This window comes from Pristis pectinata, chromosome 2, assembly GCF_009764475.1.
Source record: "Pristis pectinata isolate sPriPec2 chromosome 2, sPriPec2.1.pri, whole genome shotgun sequence".
NCBI classification, from domain to species: Eukaryota; Metazoa; Chordata; class Chondrichthyes; order Rhinopristiformes; family Pristidae; genus Pristis; species Pristis pectinata.
The window spans coordinates 22,224,803-22,237,097 of NC_067406.1; the positions used below are offsets into that span (position 1 = coordinate 22,224,803).

Here is a 12,295-nt window from a genome sequence, read left to right on the forward strand (position 1 = left end):
CCTGCTAATCACTTCCATATTCCATGGTTCTTGACCCTCTGCCAATGCAGACATCTATGCCCTTCTTGATTTTAAATACTTCTATCAGATCCCCTGGCAACCTCCGCTAAAGAAAGCAACGCCACTAGTCAATCCACATTGTCCCTGGAATCAACATTAATATCTTCTGCATTTTCTGGAGTCTTTAAAGTGAGGCGTTGGGAAATGGACAGAAAGTGCATTTGGGGCCATTATTACACCATTGTTTATTACATGTATTAAAACTGAACTGTCTCAGGGCTGCTGAATAATAAGGTTCCAACTCTGTGCGCGCTTCGGACCCCCATCTGAATAGCGCAAGGGAGAAAAACAAACCCTGGAGCAAACTCAGCCCAACTTCCAGCTGCTCCTTCCCCAGGATGTCCGATTGGCTCTGCCTACCTATCAATCGTGCCGCTTCCTCTTCTCAACCTCCAACCCCCAAACCCCCACCACCAACCCCCCTCTTCCCCCCCCCCCGGCCTAAAAACCTTCTGGTTGGACTGCTCCAAGCCGGACGAGCAACTGGTGAGCGAATAGCAGCAGTGCGCAGGTGCAGAGCGGCGGACCGCGGGGAGCTGCTGTTTTTCTCACCCCCTCGCATCACCGGAGGGTGAACGGGGGGGGGGGGGGGGGGGGAGGGGAGAGAGGGAACGGGAACTACAGCTCCCACAAGCCCCTGCGCATTCGAGACACTACAGGCCCCAACAGCCGACACCTCCCCCCCCCACACACACAGCGTAAAAAAAAACCGTCGGTAAGAACCAACCTTCCTCTCAGCCAGAATATTCCTCTGGTGCTCTTTAACGCTACAACATCCTTAACGCACACTCCAACAAGAAGTACGTTATAAAATTCTCACATTAAAAAAAAATTATTCCGTGCTGCGGTTGCCTTTTGCCCATGACCCATGACACTAGCACACACACACACACTGATCGGTATGAGAAAGGTAAGCTACGTACGAGCTAGCCCAGAGATCCCATTCACCGCTCCGTCCTCCTCCCAACCGCCGGGAGAACTGAGTGAGCCGCCAGCTCAGCGCCGCCCTCTTTATAACCTCGGGAGCTACCACTTGCGCGGCATCCCGGGGGGGAGCAAATATAGGGAGCGTGGCGGCAGAAGAAGATACCCCTCACAACGCACCGTCTGCTCAATAGCTTTTATGAATGACAGCTCTTATTCCCGTGGACGCAACTCGAAGATCTTCTCCGTGTGGTGTTGTGGTTTCAAGTGGCAGCTGTGGGGAAATCGGTCTACCCCCTTGCATTTCACCCTCTGAGGAATGGAATAGTCCTTGTCCCAGCCCCAGATTATAAACAATGGAACCTCGTGGGAGCTGCTGCAGGTCAATAACCTGGACCAACAAAGCATAGATAATGTAAAGAATTGGTGTTTTATTATTCCCCTTTATACCTGTGGATCCCAGCTTGAAAGAGGCGCTGAATTAGAGTAGTCTGAAGCAATGTGCATATATATTTTGCATGCATTTTAAAGTGTTTTTTAAATATAAATTGCAGCGGTGTCGTATTTGCCTGAACAAAAAGATTGTCACATTAATTTCATGTTCCCTGGAAGATATTTTTACTTTCAATCAAATAGGGATTGATTGCTTACCGAAATAATATGTTATTACAACGGTGTTTTATATTTAGGCCAAAGCATAGTTTGTAATAATAATAGTATTTTTTAAAAAGAAACCATTTATCGAGCCCAAAAATATTTAATCTTATTTATAATGGTCGTTCAAAGTTTATAATATTAAAATATTCTTCCAGAACTGTTTCGTATATAATACATATTTGAATAGTAAAATACTTCACCCAAGTTCTTCTTTCATTCATGTTATCCACTGGGGATTTTTTTCATCTTATTAAGCATATACGTTACTAGTTTCGATAAATGCCAATCATCCCCATGGAACAGACCAGCCGAAGGCGCGCTGACAGGTCGGTGATGCCATCTGCTGGAGCTGTGTGCTGAACAGCCTGTCTCCATCGTAAATGAAGAACCAAAATCCCCACTATTGCAATTAATTCATAACAACTGCGCAATGTTCTTCTGCCCAGCGAGTTTTTTTTAAAAAAAGTATTACTTGCAGCAACATTTGTTCCCATAATAGTAAACCGGAAAGAAAAATAGCTGGCTGGTCATTTAAAGTCCATTCTAATGTCGTGTGATGGTTACTTTACCAACAATGTTTTGGTACAATATCTGACCGAGGTAATAAAATGCAATAAGTTTAATGTTCTAGCATTTTCCCTATTCTTTTTCCTCCAAGTCTCTCATTTGCATATAAGTCCTCAGCTTCTATCTTTTACCGTTTCATTTTTTTCCCTATTTTAATGAGGTCATCCTTCCAGACTGCAAGGTTTTCGCCTCCCCAATAGCTCATCCGCATTACACTTGGGGTAAGACTTGTTCCTCTTGTCTGTACCCTTTATCATTTTAAGTGTATATTTTACAAGGTACAGCATATAGATATAATTTCACACCATCTGGGCAAGCTTAGTGCTCAGCTGCAGTATTGCAGGGGCTTCAGTATTGCCTGAAGGAATGTCCTGCTTGTCAGCAGCCAGGATTTAAAGGAATGAAGGCTCTTAAAGGCAAAAAGCCACATGTGGGAACAAAAATATAGTTTGGCAATGCAGCATTCTAGGCTCAACTGTCTTCAGCTGCTTCATCGATGACCTTGTCTGCATCATAAGGTCAGAATTTTTGCTGATGATGTGTTCAGTTCCATTCTCAATTCCTCACACATACAGCAAAATATAGATGGCAATCAGGTTCACTAAATCACATGCCATCATTCTTTGGTTATTTTTTTCATTTTTGATGCACTCAGAAATCATTTTCACCCCATGGACAGCAGCAGATTTAACTTCCTTCACAGGGTGGGCAGTGAATTCAGGCTTTGCCAGTGACACTTTCTGAAGTTTTATTTTTAAGTTGCCTGCCTTTCCAGTCATGTGAAGCCAACTAGTTTCCAACAACTAATGATGCCAAAACAAACATGGAGGCAGGAAGTGAAGTGACCCAACTATTAAAATCGACTGGCTGCTATACAAATAAAAAGACATGACAGCTGAGGTTAATGCTAAAGATAAACACTGAAAAAATTCAGGAAATGCACAATTGTTCAATCAACAACTATTGAAAAATACACAATTTTGTACCCTTTATCAGAAGCAAAAAGTGAATGAAAAAATTGGCATCGTAGGTAAAGAAGTTATAAAAGTGGGATGACGGCATTCACAGTTTTTTTCTAATTTACAATGTTTAAAGACCTGTGGTGAGGTAAAGGGCATCTCCTGTGGGTGTTGTAGTCCTTGTAGTTCAAGTTGATTCCAAAAAATAGTCACAGTACAAACTAACTTCTAGGCTACTTGTTATTTAAAAATTGAAAGCCTACTGCTTACATTAAGACTGTTTACTTTTTCCAGGTAGGATACCTACTGTGTAAAAAAAAATCATTTATATAATACCCTTCACATCCTATGGAAGTCAATTCTAGACCAATGAATTGTTTGTAATGTAGTCACGATTGGAATCGTCTACCATTGGTTACATGTGCCTTTCCACTGGCTGCTCACGGGACCACCATACTTATGGGGAGGCAGGATGGAGTGAAGGACAATGGTTGTAGGGGAGGGGAGATTCCAACCATGCCAAGGTCTCACCACAGTTAGCAACATAACCTCATTATAATAGTTTTTATGTGCAGATGCTTATTCTAGTGCACACTGCATGCCCCCTCCCAATCTGTCCATGTTCCTGAATAATATTTCTATGGTGGCTTTTATGGATAAAAGTATCTCATTCTATAAATGCTGCGCAGGTTTTGGTGGATTATGACTTGGTGCCATGTTCAAAGATATTAAAACACATCTGTGGTCACCAGCCAGCCAAAACATCCGAAAGCCTAAGAGAAATTTTACATTGAACTAGTAAGTTGGCAATTACACACAAAAAGGTTTTCTGAACGGCACTGTTTTCATGTCCACCCAGCAATGGTTGTTATGTGACTTAAATGGAGCGTGCCATTCTGCAATGCCACACACATTTTTATGATTGTATCTGGAGACCATGGAAACACTCTGCTATTTGTTATTCCATTTTTAATACATTTAAGCAAGTAGATAAAGTGTGTCTTTGACCTGCTGGTTGTAATAGGACACCATACACGAAAGAATAATGGTCTCATTATTTCTTAACCACTGTGCTTAGCATAGAAAAAAGTAGTCATGAACACATAAGGGGTATTTTCTTCCCTCAGACCCTGCTGCAAAAGGCAACCTGAACTGAATAGTCAGCTGCCCGCATTGTTCCTTCCAAGGATATTTGCATTATATCAGGGGGATTTCGTGCATAGACTCAATCATTTGACTGCAGATCAAAATGGCAATGGAAAACTGCTACCTGCTAGCCCAGGGAGATTAAAGTTATTCTGGGGGCACCTTAAATACAAATTTCAAACCACATCTGAATAATCTTCAGCTTGCAGGTTTGGCAAGCTCTTAGGAAGGCAAACGGTAAGTTAACCTTTATTGAGGATTTGTATTTAAGACTATACGAGTTTAAGACCAGATATGTTTCTCTCCATTTATATAGGGCCTGGTGAGACTGTATCAGATATGCTGTCTCCCAACCTGAGGAAGGATATGTCTGCATTGAGAAATCACCAGAAGAACGAGGGTTAGTCACATAGAAACATAGAAAAACTACAGCACAATACAGGCCCTTTGGCCCACAAAGCTGTGCCGAACATGTCCCTACCATAGAAATTACTAGGCTTACCCACAGCCCTCTATTTTACTCAGCTCCATGTACCTATCTAACAGTCTCTTGAAAGACCCTATCGTATCCGCTTCCACCACCGTTGCCGGCAGCCCATTCCACACACTCACCACTCTCTGAGTAAAAAACTTACCCCTGACATCTCCTCTATATCTACTCCCCAGCACCTTAAACCTATGTCCTCTTGTGGCCACCAATTCAGCCCCGGGGTAAAGCCTCTGACTATCTACCCTATCAATACCTCTCATCATCTTATACACCTCTATCAGGTCCCCCCTCATCCTCCATCTCTCCAAGGAGAAAAGGCCGAGTTCCCTCAACCTACTTTCATAAGGCATGCTCCACATTCCAGGCAGCATCCTTGTAAATCTCTTCTGCACATTCTCTATGGCTTCCACATCCTTCCTGTAGTGAGGCGACCAGAAATGAGCACAGTACTCCAAGTGGGGTCTGACCAGGGACCTATATAGCTGCAACAATACCTCACGGCTCCTAAATTCAATTCCCCGATTGATGAAGGACAATACACCCTATACCTTCTTAACCACAGAATCAACCTGCGCAGCCGCTTTGAGCGTCCTATGGACTCGGACCCCAAGATCCCTCTGATCCTCCACACTGCCACATTGAAACATGGAAGAATTCCATTGGGTTTCACAGGTTAGATGCAGGAATGACGTTTTCCTTGACTGAGGTCTCTAAGATGAGGAGTCACAACCTCAAAATAAGTATCAACTATTCAGGACAGAGTTGAGAAGAAACTTCTTCACTAGTGCGCAGTGAGTTTTGGAATTCTAGACCCAAGAAGACTGTGAAGGTTCATTCACTGGGTTGATTCAGAACAAAGATTGATAGGATTTTGGTCATGAGGGGAATTACAGGAGCAAAGTGGCTCTGAGGCAAAGATCAACCATGAAATTATTGAAAGGCACAGCAGGCACAAGGGTCAAAATAGCCAACTCCTGTTCTATTTCTCATGTTTCCATGTTTGCATCACTAACTTTTGTGCTATCTGTAGAATCAGAATCAGGTTTATTATCACTGGCATACGTCATGGAATTTGTTGTTTTGCGGCCGCAGTACAGTGCAAGACATAAAGACATAAAAATTACAATCAGTTACAAAAATAAATAAATAGTGCAAAAGAGGAATAACAGGGTATTGTTCATGGGTTCATGGACCATTTAGAAATCTGATGGCAGAGGGGAAGCTCTTCCTAAAATGGTGAATGTGGGTCTTCAGGCTCCTGTACCTCCTCCTCGATGGTAGAAACATGAAGAGGGCATGTCCCCGGTGGGGAGGGTCCTTAATGATGGATGCCACCTTCTCGAGGCATTGCCTCTTGAAGATGTCCTCAATGGCGGGGAGGGTTGTGTCCGTGATGGAGCTGGCTGAGTCTACAACCCTCTGCAGCCTCTTTCGATCCTGTGCATTGGAGCCTCCATTAAGACAGAAGGCTGAGAAGATACACACCTGCTTTGTGGAATCAGTGGAGAGGGCTCAGAAATCAGGATTGTGTATAAAATGTAAGGGGGCAAAATAATGATTGGTTGTAAGTAACGTTAGCAAATAATCCCAAACATATTCCACAAATGATTCTGAAAGTGCTAAGCATGAAGCAGATCCTCATTGAGATAAAGGTAAATAAAACAGCATCAGCAAAAGTACTGTTGAACCACACCAGCAAACCAGTATGTGAGGTGACAGAATGATGAAACTCTAGAGTGCTCTAGCCAAACAGCACCTTAAATTTAGTCTCCTGTTCTGTTCACTGTCTCGTAGTGGTGTCATTTGTGTAATGAAACACTACAGGAAGAAATATTTTATTTTGTAACTTTGACGCTTATGCGAACTGCATGGAACAATTCAAAGGCTGGAACTGACTTTTGACTTTACATGACATCACTTCTTATCCCAGAATCTTTTACACAACCCACATGTTGTAACTACAGAACTATATAATCATGCCGCCAGCAAACAAGAAAGAAATTAAAGTGAACAGTAGAGCAATGAGACACTTCCTGATGTTCCAGGATTTATTACAAAAGCAAGACTGAGGAAACTTGAGCTCACCTTGGAAAGGAGGCATTCGAGAAGCAAACTTGCAGACATACGTAATGTTGTTAAGAGTGTGGAAAGTTAACCCAAATATTACATTAAGCAATGGAATTAGGAAATCAGGTTAAATCTGCAGAGGAAATGCATGAGAATGCAGATGCTGGAATCTGGAGTGAAAATCAAACTGCCAGAAGAACTCAGTGAGCCGAGCTGCAACTGTGGAGACAAAGAGATGGTCAACATTTCGGGTCGAGACCTTGCATCAAGACTGTGAGTGTAGAGGGAAGACAGCCAGTATTTAGAAGTGAGAGGGAGGAGTGAGAGAGAGGCTGATAGGTGATAGGTGGAACCAGATGGAGGGGGTGGGGAAGATGACACGTCGATGGAGCCAGGTGGGGGAGAGGGAGGAGGAATGTTGAGACAGACTTTGGTAGGTGATAGGTGGAAACATAAGAAAAAGAAAATTTTAGGCAGATGGAGCTAGTTAGGGGAGGGGATGGGGGAGGGGAATGTTCAGAGGGCTATCCTTGGGACAAATTGGTATTGGTATTGGAATTGGTTTATTATTGTCACTTGTACTGAGGCACAGTGAAAAACTTGTCTTGCATACCATTCGTACAGATCAATTCATTACACGGTGCATTGAGGTAGTACAGAGTAAAAACAGTAACAGAATACAGAGTAAAGTGTCACGGCTACAGGGAAGTGCATTGCAGGTAGACAATAAGATGCAAGGTCATAACAAGGTAGATTGTGAGGTCAAGAGTCCATCTCATCATATAAGGGAACCGTTCAATAGTCTTATCGCAGTGGGATGGAAGCTGTACTAGCCTGGTGGCATATCAAGATTTTCTTTTATTCACACATAGTGTAGTCCAAATTTAAAATAAAAGACTAGACAGAAAACAGGCTATACCCCGGGATCATTTTATGGCCAACTTAATGCCAGGATGTTAGAGGTGGACAAGGGGGATGGAAATGATTAATTTTCCAATGGATGAATTAAGATGGTGTTTGCCATCTACATGAAAACCACAAACACACTGCCATTGGTGGAGTATGCAGGTCATGCCAATGGCTATTGAGCTTCACAAAATCTATCGGGATGTACATCAGAAATGAAGAGAAAGAGTGTCAGAAAATCCCACAAAATGTAAACTGTAGAGATAAAAAAGTACATTTGGTGGGAGGAACATATAGAGAAGCCACTATGGATAGACTGTAAGGAAAGCCGGTGTATTAGTCCAGAATGAGAAAAGCAGTAAATCAGTGACTTAGAAAGACACAAGAGAATGATGCACTCTCAGCCTCAAGGAACTAGGTCCCGAATCACCTTTTTATCATGTCCTAAATGTCTGAATCTTATAGATGTATATAATTATTCTTTGCATCTCTTGAGTTAAAGCAAAAGATTTATTCTACTTCTCCAAAAAAGGAATATTTCTATTAAAACATTGTGCATCAGCCAATCAATCTATTATTTATGATTTTTTTTAAACACACCTATTCATTGTTAACAATAGTCCTAGTTCCAATGACAAGAGTAGTTATCTGTTATTATTATAACCTTCCTCTACTGTTGGGAAAACACTTAAGGTCAGGGTGGAATAAGTGGAGCCATAGCTATAAAGCAATGCAGTCGCAACCAGATGAACTAGTTTGAGCTGTGAGCTCACCTGACATTTGCTCTAGTGTTTCCTCCTGTGGGCCCCAATTGCCAACCTGCAGTGAGATCTGGTTGGAAAGAGAAGAGGAAGGGTAATTGAAGGAAAGTTGAGCTGACTGCCAGCTCAGGTTTTTGAGCAGTTTTACTGAGCAGAGAGAGGTATTGATGTTTGAGGGAAAGAAGATTACAAATATCAGTTTATAAAAATAACATGTTCTGGAAAACAGAAAGAAACTGGAAACTGTTTTAATAAACGCAGCATGTTCATCATAAAGAGTCTAGATCAGAAAATACTGGAAATATTCAGCAGGTCAGTCACCATTCAGTGAAGGGTCATTGAACTGAAACATAAATTCTGTTTCTTTCTGCACAGATGCTGCCTGACTTGCCAAATATTTTCAGATTATTTTGTTTCCTATTCCAGATTTCCAGTTTTCTTTTATTGCTATAAAGGAACAAGTCTGCTTGAAGTTGAAATTGAACCCCACATCCCCATGTTTATATTGCAAAGTGAGAGACAAGTTGTGGTTGGAGGCCAAGGGAATCCCGCAGAAATTCTCCTACCCCGTTGTCCCAGACAGAAGAACAAGAATGTGAGAAAACAAACATTGTGCCAAAACGCACAACCTAACTTCATGACTTGAGTGAGTGGTCATAACAGGACAGCATTACGGCTGCAGGTGTTGACACCTAATTCCCTTCTCAAATCCTCATCCTACAACCTCTCCTGGTTTATATGGTGTAGATGGTGTAAGCTTGCAGAGGTGTAAGCATGCAACAACTTCTCTGCTTTCCCCATTATCATAACCCCACTTCTGTGCCTTTCAGCTTTCAGCTAACCAGGAAATCCTACATGCTGGAGTACTGATTGAATAATAATAGCAAAGATAAGAACATAAGAAATGGGAGCAGGACTAAGCCATTCAAATCTTTGAGTCCTCTCCACTATTCATCAAGATCATGGCTGATCTTCCACCTCAATACCATTTTCCAGCAGTACCCCTCTATCTCCTGATTCCTTTAATGTCCAGAAATCTATTGATCTGTGTTTTGAATGAACACAATGTCTGAGCTTCCACAGCCAAGTGGGATAGAGAATTTCAACCCTTTGAGTGAAGAAATTTCTACTCATTTCAGTCCCTTTATAATCTGAGCAAATGTGAGGTGTTGTACATTGGGAAGTCAAATGTAAGAGGAAAGTACACAGTTAATGGCAGGACCCTTAACAGCATTGATGTGCAGAGGGATCCTAGGGTTCAAGCCCATAGCTCACAGAAAGTAGCCATGCAAGTAGATAGGGTGGTAAGGAAGGCATGTGGCATGTTTGCCTAGATTGGTCAGGGCATTGAGTATAAGAGTCAGGAAGTCATGTTGCACCTATATAAAACTCGGTTAGGCCGCACTTGGAGTATTGTGTGCAATTCTAGTCGCCCCATCACAGGAAGAATGTGGAGACTTTGGAAAGGGTGCAGAAGAGCTTTACCAGGATTCTGCCTGGAATAAAGGGTATGAGCTATAAGGAGAAGTTGGACAAACTTGGGTTGTTTTTTCTGGAGCAACAGAGGCTGAGCAGAGACCTACAGAAGTTTATAAAATTATGAAAGACATGGATAGTGAAGACAGTCAGAATCTTTTTCTCAAGGTAGAAATGTCAAATACTAGAGGACATGCATTTAAGGTGAGAAGGGGAAAGTTTAAAGGAGATGTGCAGGACAAGTTTTTTACACCACAACAGTTTAGCAACACTATGACCACTCTGATCGTTTTGCACTAAAATGGACTTTGTTTTCTTTTGTTCTAATTGTGATTTTTCTTGTAAAAATTGTGTATTATTTATGTTTAATTCATGTTTTTCTTGTAAATGCTGCTTATATGATGCTATGTTCAAGTGGTACTGCAGTAAGTAAGTTTTTCATGTACTTTGTACATATGACAATAAACTCGACTTTGACTTTGGAACTGGCTGTCGGAGTAGTGGTGGAAGCAGATACGATAGTGGCGTTTAAGAGGCCTTTAGACAGACACATGAATATCCAGGGAATGGAGGGATATGGATCATGTACAGGTCGAAGAGATGTAGTTTAATTTGCATCGTGTTCGGTGCAGACCTTGTGGGCCAAAGGGCCTGTTCCTGTGCTGTACTGTTCTGTGTTCTATGTATTCTGAAACTGTGTCCTCGGTCCTGGATCCCTGAGCAAAATGTGAAATCTTTCCTGCATCAGGCCTGACAAGACCTTTAAGAATGTTGTAAGTATAGATTAGATCTCTCGTTCTTCTAAACTTGAGAGAATACAGTCCCAGTCTCGTCAATCTCTCATCATGTGGCAAACCTGCCTGGAACCAGTTAGTGAATCTTCCCTACACTCTTTAATGGCAGGATTTTCTTTTCGAGTCATTCAGTCATAGAGCATGGAAACGGGCCTTTCGTCCCAACTGGTCCATGCCAACCAAGATGCCCATCCAAACTAGTCCCATTTTCCCGTGTTTGGCCCATATCCTTCAAAACCTTTCTTGTCTGTGGAAACCAAGTAATCCAGGTGTGCTCTCAAAAAAGCCCTATACAATTACAATAAGACTTACATACTCCAGTATTCAAATTCTTTCATAATAAAGATTAATATACCATTTGTCCTCTTAATTGCTTGCTTCGCCTGCATATTTCCTTCATTGACCTGTGTACAAGCACACCCAGGCCTTTTTGAACATTGACGCTTACCACTTACAAATACTCCACTTGTTTTGTTGTGTGTGCAATGGACAGCATCATACTGTTCCCCATTGAATTCCACCTGCCATGTTCTCATCTACTCACTCAACTTGTCCACATCCCCTTGAAACCTCTTTACATCCTCCTCTGTACACTCACAATCCCACTTAGTTTAGCATTGGCAGCAAACTTAGAAGTACAACATTTGGTAACCTCAGCCAAATCTTTGATACAGGTTGTGAAAAGCTGGGACCCGTGCATTGATCCCTGGGGTACACAGCATGTCAGCCTGAGGACAATTTGTTTATTCCCACTTGCTTTCTGTCCAATAAGCAATTCCCAGTCCATGCCCATATTATTCCCCCAATTCTTGTTGGTCAACCTCCTGTCTGAGAATTTATGGAATGTTTTCCAAAAATCCAATGGTTCCCTCTTATCTACTCTACCAGAGACATCCTAAGAATACTTCAGCAGATTAATCAAACATAAAGTTCCTTTCATAAGCAATTGAGGCCAATCACATTATCATTCTCTAAGTTTCTTGATATCATATCCTTCTCTGTAGATTCCAGCCTTTTCCCTACCACTGACATTGGGGCAACAGGTTGGTAGTTCCCAATTTTGTCTTTCCCTCTTTCCTAAATGGAGTGATCACACTTGCTACCTTCCAATCCACAGGAACAAAACCAGAATCTTTGGAATATTGGAAGATAAAGCTTCCACCATCGCTAAAGCTACCTCTTTCTAAACTCTGGGATGGAGATCATTAGGTCCTTAGGATTTTTCAGCTTTCAAGTTCATTAACTTCTCCAGTACTATATTTTTAGTTCTATCAGTTCCTCATTCTCACTGCACCCTTGATTCTCCAGTATATTTGGAGGGTTTTGTGTGTCTTTTGTAAGGATAGAAACAAATTGTTTAATTCCTCTACCATTTATTTCTCCCCCATTATAAATTCTCACGTCTTAGTCTGTAAGAGGTCCAAAATTGTTCGTGCTGGTCTTTTCCTTTTTGAATACCTAAAACAGCTCTTGCAGTCTGGTTTTATG

The 12,295-nt window shown here is 41.8% G+C and overlaps 1 protein-coding gene across 1 annotated transcript in view; it reads right to left on the reverse strand.

The window, feature by feature from the left end:
* Nucleotides 1-1,034, reverse strand: part of LOC127580356 (protein FAM53A-like) — a 110,341-nt gene extending 109,307 nt beyond the window's left edge. The window contains 1 exon segment of the mRNA XM_052033703.1: nt 984-1,034. The gene's annotated coding sequence lies outside the window, so the exon portion shown is untranslated.
* Nucleotides 1,035-12,295: the final 11,261 nt, after the last annotated feature.